Below are 7500 nucleotides of genomic sequence, written 5' to 3' on the forward strand. Positions count from 1 at the left end.
GACCCCTGGTGGTCCCCGGACCCCACGTTGAGAACCACTGAATTAGTGCACTAAACATACTAGTCAGGAGTCATTTTGTTTCTTTCAAAATCATAGGAACAGCACATTCACATCTCATTTTAGGGTGGATTTCGCCTTCTTTATCTTGTTGTCAGTGGGCTGACAACTTCAACTGACAATCCATGTACTCCACTTAGCTCCCCAGGACCAACACTATCCATAATGCACCACTAAAACTCGTTTCTGACCCCTCCCCCCCTCCCCGAAAATTATACCTGAATCTCTTTGTGCGATTCAGCATGAATTATGAATCCGCGTTTAAAGCGTATTACTTGTGAAGGTTTCAGAGGGATGTTTTTGACCTTTCAGAACACTCCCCCAAAAAAGATGTGGGGTGTGCATGTGTTCTTGTGTGTGTGTGTGTGTGTGTGTGGGGGGGGGGGGGGGGGGGGGGGGGGGGGGGGGTATGTTGTGGTGTCTGAGTGTGTGTGCATGGTTGTACCGAGGGTGTACAGACATGTTTGCATGCCTGTGCGTCTGTGTTGCTGCGAGCGTCTGTGCATGCCGGCACGTAGGTGCACTGGCATGTCTGTGCTCTGGTGTGTGTGTGTGTGTGTGTGTGTGTGTGCTTGGGCGATGGATCAGTGTGTGTGCATGCTTGGAAATGTGTGCCTGATTTTGTGTGTGTGTGTGTGTGTGTGTGTGTGTGTGTGTGTGTGTGTGTGTGTGTGTGTGTCTGTGTGTTCCTAGTATGTAGGTCACCAATATATTCCTGATGAGATCTAGTCCTCTGGAGGACTGGCAGATATGAGGGCCTAAATTAGACGCCATTATCTGTGTGTGTGTGTGTGTGTGTGTGTGTGTGTGTGTGAGAGAGAGAGAGCGAAATAGACACCATTATCATCAGACAAGAGCCTCAAGGCATATGTGTGCAATTTTGTCCACATATATGCTTTTCACATGTGCAGGCAATGCCATGAGTGTGTTTGTCTGTGCGTAGGTGTTAAATTGCACACTACTACCAACACATTGTATGAGTGTGTGCATGTGTTAGAGTGTGTGTGTGTGCATGTGTGCAAATGAGACACCATTATCATCTGTTACTACTGACCTGGGACTGTAAACCCTCAGTCCTTCAATTTCAGCCTCTGCTGGAAGCATCTCGTCCATATTGCTGTTTTCACTGTTACTAAGCCAAACTGCTAATAAGCCCAAGTACCACTCCAAGAACACCGTGTGGCCCTGGGCACAACAGTGGCCATGTTTCAAGCTGCAGGCAAATGTAGGGAATGTGTCCATGTGATGGGGGTTTGTTGCAAGATGAGCGAACCTGACTGTGCCACAATGTGAAATGAGTGGATTCCAATATTTTTAGTAATGGGAAGATATGCTTATCTCACATACGATACGATACACAATACGGGGTTCACAATTCGATACAACCACGACACAATGTAATAAATAAAAGTTCAATGACAAAAAAAGTAGGACTGTGCAGGATTCTGTTTATTTCTGAGCCACAAATCTTTCTAGCGATGGCATTGGCTCGCTAGAATGTAAACAACAATTTAAAAACGTCTTTACAAAGTGCAAATAATATAATGTGGATGGAGAGCTTGTGATATTGTGATGGCCAAGCGTCTCATTTGTGATTACTACAGCAGAATAAAACTGGAGCTAATATCGCGATTCATTTTTCTGCTCCGCGATACGTATCATCACATTTTTGTATGCAGATATATTGAATTTCGATATATCGGCCCATCCCTAATATTTTTCCTTGGTTAATGAATATAAGATTAAGAAAGGATATTGGAAGAAGTCAATCAGTGAACATTTTAATAGCCAAAAATCATTTTGGACTGCCATCATTGCAGCACAGCTCACAATATACAGTATGTCATGGGTACCTATTGCACTTTTATCATGGATTTTTTTGCATGGTTGTACTTAAAGAACCAAGGACAAGGACAATGAGGTTACATATACAGTATATACATACAATGTATACATTTCCCATTTCCCAAGTAAAATGTGGCTTTCCATATAGCTGCAGATCTAGCAGAGTTTGTCGAAACATTACACGTAATCCCCTCTCATTTCAGAATGTCTACATTTCAAGCCAGCCTACTGTCTGGAAGTCACGGGGACAATACCACATGCAGTCAATCTGTCAAACCGACGCAGAATTTTTGCCAGAGCTCAGCCCAAAGTTATATTCAACCCGGGGAGAGATGAATGGGAGGAGAATGTCTACCTTTGAAAAGCTTCAGGCTTTGACCAAATCATATGCTGTCACTCCTAAGCTTTAGAAGGCCTGCACCTGCACTTTTCATCAAAGCCCTTGATGGCTACCTTTCACAGCACTGTCGAATACACCCTCAAAAGCTTCCCTCCCTCCTTCCCTCCCTTTTCCCCTCCCAAATCTCTTTCTTCTCCCCTCCAATGTCGAATGCCCCCTCTCTCTTCCCTGCCTCCCCCCCTCCCCCGCTTCCCCCTGCCTCAATCCTTCCATTCCCCATGTCCTTAATCCCTCCCTCCCTCCCCTCCTCAATCAAACCCTCAAATCCCTCCAGGTTTTTTTTTTTTTTTTTTTTTTTTGGCGTGTGTGTGTGTGTGTGTGCGACTTCAGTACTGTCAAGGTAGATGAAACAAGAGGAATTCAAATTCATCACAGTCGCAACCTGCCATGATAATAATCCACCGCTATTCTTCCCATGTGGCGGGAGGCCGGTGTTACTGGCCTTTTCGGGGGTTTATTTGCATATTTGTTTCCCCTTTGTTTCTTTTGATGAATTATTTACTGCGGAGTGGAATGACAGCGGAGATCACTGATGATTGCTGTTGCCGGTGGACGGGTGCATCTCTCCTCTTTGTAATTATTCCTTTTTTCCTGATTTTCAATCAAGTTTTGCAGTCATGTTCCCCAGTGACACACACACACACACACACACACACACACATACATTTTGAGCATTGCGAGTGAAACCTTTCCACTGTCTTGCGGGACCGTCGCTTCTTTTGTTGCCTTAATGATTACAGAGGAGGAAGAAAAACAGGAAAAAGAAAGGAGTGAGAGAGAGAGAGTGAAGAGATCAAACGGAAAGAAACACCGTAAACAAGAATGTGCTGGGAGGGCCACCTCGCTCACCTCCCACACGCACCGGGACAAGTGTACATGCGAACACACACACACACACACACACCCTGCTGTGCAACATCCAGCCCATCAAGAGACTTGATTAGAGTAAAATAAAAAAAAAACTTAATTCAACAGCACAGTTTGTGATCCTTTTGAAAGTATTCAAAGTTTGAACTCCAAGTCAAAGCGGGGGCTTCCCAGGGGCTTAAGGTCGTATTTGCACATAAAACACAATGTCTTCGGAATTGTAATCACAGTGAGTTGTGAGTCCACATAAGTGCCTTGATTGGAACTCTCAGAAACCATAGTCACAGTGTGTACCCGGGATCTACCGCACACACACTCTCACACACACACACACACACACACACACACACTGCCACCCTGTCCCTGTCTTGCCCTATCCAGGAATAACAATGCATAATTCATGTCCCGAAGTCTCGTCTGCAGACAAAAGTCAGCGTTCGCATTTATTATTTATTGAAAACAGCTCACATGATGAATCCTTTAACAAACAGTGCTTCCAGTAAGCACTGTACCTATCGCTTCTTCTTCTGCCGCTTCTTCTTCTTCTTCTTCTTCTTCTTCTTGCTGTTTTTTTTTTGTTTTTTGTTTTTTTTTGTTTTGGCACCGATTTAAGCGGGCTCGTTAGGGATGGAAGGAGGAGGAGAGGAAGAGAGGGGAGAGAGAGAGAGAGAGAAAGGGGGAGCGAGAGAGGAAACGAGGGCAAAGGATAAAGGAATCGTTTTCGTAAAGGTATGAATTAATGAGAGGCCCGTGCGTCGGCAGCTAATTAATTTTTACAATGAAATGCTTTAGGGACCGAGTTAGAACTTTTAGGACTTTGTCGCGTTTGTACAGTGGAAGTTTTGTCATTGCTATCCGGTGGGTGTTTAAAAATGACTTAACTGCATTGCAAAAAACTGGAGTTAATGGGCTTATGTCATTGTAAAATCATCTTAATATGGTGCTTTTTTTATATGCTTGTTGCCCTGCTGCTGCATTCTCAAGGGGAATTGCGTTGAAAAATCTTGCAGTTTTAGCTCAAGGAAAGTGATGAGTGCAAGGACTTCTTCTTGACTTTTAACTTTCTGCAATGTCCGCAATCACAGATATGAAAAAAAAAAAAAAAAAAAAAATCACTTGTTGTACGGACAATTTGCCTTGAGGGTGGAAGGCAATTTCTCCTAGATTGAAAGGAGTGTTTGCCATCCTATATGCAAATGCGCTCATCATTTATTCCGGAGTACTTGCATTTTTTTTTTTTTTCCTCTACTCCACCCCTTCGCCATCCATCAGCCGTCCAAAGCACTGAGGTATTATCTTTGCAGAGGACTTTATATTCTATCTTCCCTTTTAGATGGGTGGACACACACACACACACACACACACAATGCACAAGGCCAGACACATACTGTATAACCATGCACTACTTACAACCACACGCACACACAAACACACACTCTCCATCTCTCTCACACACACACACATCACACAGCTCTTTTTGTTAAATCAAAAAATCAAATCTGCCCTACCAAAGGCTGAATAATTGATGTGTTATGTTAAAAAAGGAATGAAATAATCATAGCCTGTTGGGTGCTGGAGGAACATCAAACCCGGAGTCGGAGCTTGGCAGGCCGGGCCGGGCTGAGCGGGGTAGGGGCCCCGTGTATTTGGGACGGCTGCCCTGTGGAATAATGATGAATAGCAACGAGTTAGGGGGATTAGGAGATTTCTGTTCTGCACTGTACCTGACACTCTGTGCGTGCCCACCCATGTTTTTTTTTTTTTGACCGTCTTACAATCGATCCCGCGTTAATACGGTGAGATTTTTTTTCCAAATAATTCCGCTCGGTGGGTCGGGGGGCAGCCTTCCGGCAAAATGGCTAAATGGCTGCGGTAATAAATGATACAAGACGCACCAGAAGCGCCGATCTAATGGGGAGATGTGGAGTAGCCCGCCGCATAGTTTTCCTTACTATAATTAATCCACAGTGGTAGCCACTATTTAAGTATTTAAACCCAACAGGGCAGCAAGCATTTTACATTTTCAAACCATAAGCTCTCCTTTTATTTAGCTTATCGAGGTTAGTGTGGCTGAGATGAAATCCCGTTTTCAATAGAGATGAAGCCCTATGTGTGAGGATACACACGTCATTAAAAAGTGTGAATAATAAAAATTCGATAGAGTTTGTGAAATTGTGACGGTCAAGCCGTCTCATTTGTGATTACCACAGCAGAATAAAATGGAGCTGATATCGCGATTCATTTTTCCACCCCACGATACGTATCGTCACATTTTTGTATCGCGATATATTGAATTTCGATATATCGTCCCATCCCTAATATTTTTCCTTGGTTAATGAATATAAGATTAAGAAAGGATATAAAGGATAAGTCAACCAGAACATTTAAACATTTTAATAGCCAAAAATCATTTTGGACGACCATCATTGCAGCACAGCTCACTATATGCAGTATTTCATGGACACCTATTGCACTTTTATCATGCATTTTTTGCATGGTTGTAGTTAAAGAAACAAGGACAAGGACAATGAGGTTACATATATATACATACAATGTATACATTTCACTACATTTCCCAAGTAAACATTTTCACATTTTTGTATCGCGATACATTGAATTTCGATATATTGTCCCATCCTTACAAAGTAGTGATGAACTTTTCTTTTTTGGTCTATTTTCCAGAACTTTGGGGTTGGACCTGCACTTTCTTGTGTGCATTTTGTTTTGTGACTTTGCTACTAACTCCTAACATAGTGCTTTTGAATCTCCTTTATCAATACAGACCATTGCCAACAGACTAAATAATGTGTAGGCATAGAGTCGAGGGATGAACATGCATACTTGACAGCAGCTGGTGGAATGAATACACCAACAGCCTTCCACTTTACAGCACTGCACGCTCACGGCGATGCTTAAATGGAATGATATCTGCTCATTTGCCAAGTACAAGTGGGCCCCTCTTTTTTTTTTATTGTTATAAAAGCCGTTCATAAATGTATACATACTGTACATCTCTTTACAGACAGACACACACTCACACAATCCATGCATCACCCCTTCAAAATGAAGATAAACTGTTTTTACATTCAGGACCACCTTTTACAATCGTCCCCATTTACAATGCAGTGATGAATACATTCATTCCGAGAGCCGTGCAGCCGTGCGTCTCCGACCGATATCTTTCCATGATTGTACGGAAGGCTGTGAGGTATAGATTTTTCCATACGGCAGCAGAGCGATATAAATGTTTATTATTATTATTACAGTGTTCCATCCGCCAGCTGCGTTCCCCCCCCCCCCTCCTCTTCTTTCAATTTACGTTTAAAGAATGATTTCTGGGAATGAGATGCGGAGGGGTCAAGAGGTGCGTTTGCTCTCTCGTGCGCGCTGCGGGGGGGTGGGGGGGGGGGGGTTCGGAATTAGGATTTTATAGATACTTAGAGATACATACAAATAAGGGACACGTGACGAGTTGTCGGGAGAGAGGGATGCGGATGGGGAGAGGGGGGAGAGAGAGAGAGAGAGAGAGGGAGAAGTCAAGGGGAGAGAGGGAAGTGAGAGTGGGAAAGACGAGAGAACGTGAGGGAATGACAGAAAACGCTGTGTAAACTGGATTCGGGATGCTGATCCGGGGTCAGCGCTGGTCTTTTAGAATGGGAAGAGATCGTATTGAGAAAGACTTGCTGGTCGCTGACTTCTATATAAGCCCTCTGACAGAATTTGTGAATGCGATGCCAATGAGAGGGAGAAATCCTTTTACCCCTTCGCCTTAGGGAACTTCTTGACAGAGAGTTAAAGTGTGATAGATCTGGTGGGTGGCTTGGGTTCAAGTAAGTTATATATAGTCACTCTTCATATATTATATACTGTATATGATTACCTGTCCCCCTCAGTGATGTGAAAGCAGTGATATTGTATGTCATATTTTTGATGCTGTTTCTATTTCTGTTTCATTTCTTCATTCTTGCTGCGTTGCTGACTGCCTGCTGGCACATGTGGCTGAATTGTATTATGTGTTTTCTGAATGTTTTTGTTTGGATAAATGGATGAAATATGATCAGTGTGCATCCAGCAATGTAAACCTCTGGTGGGACACTTGCAATGGGTGTAATTCTATCTTTTGACAACTGTGCTTTATCCATTCAAACTATTTCCCCTCCCTTCCCATTCCATTTCTGAGAAGTGGTAAAAGACTCAGGAGGCTGATTTTTTATTAATTCACTGTTTCCTCTGTTACAGCCCCCCCCCCCCCCTTGTCTTTAGTCCACATTGTGAGAAGACCACCTCACAGGGATTTTCCCCTTCACCAGGTAACCACAAAGGAAGAAAAG

The 7500-nt window shown here is 43.3% G+C and overlaps 1 long non-coding RNA gene across 1 annotated transcript in view; it reads left to right on the forward strand.

Moving 5' to 3' along the window:
• Window positions 1-7408: 7408 nt before the first annotated feature.
• LOC139657934 (uncharacterized) overlaps window positions 7409-7500 on the forward strand; it is a 25200-nt gene continuing 25108 nt past the window's right edge. Inside the window, exon 1 of the long non-coding RNA XR_011696186.1 lies at window positions 7409-7479. This is a non-coding gene — a long non-coding RNA (uncharacterized lncRNA). The remainder of the gene's footprint in view (window positions 7480-7500) is intronic.

The sequence above is a fragment of the Centroberyx affinis genome, unplaced genomic scaffold (assembly GCF_046629955.1).
Source record: "Centroberyx affinis isolate AG114_WGS23_722 - 3 ecotype Tasmania unplaced genomic scaffold, CSIRO-AGI_Caff_v1 ptg002785l_1, whole genome shotgun sequence".
Classification (NCBI taxonomy): domain Eukaryota; kingdom Metazoa; phylum Chordata; class Actinopteri; order Beryciformes; family Berycidae; genus Centroberyx; species Centroberyx affinis.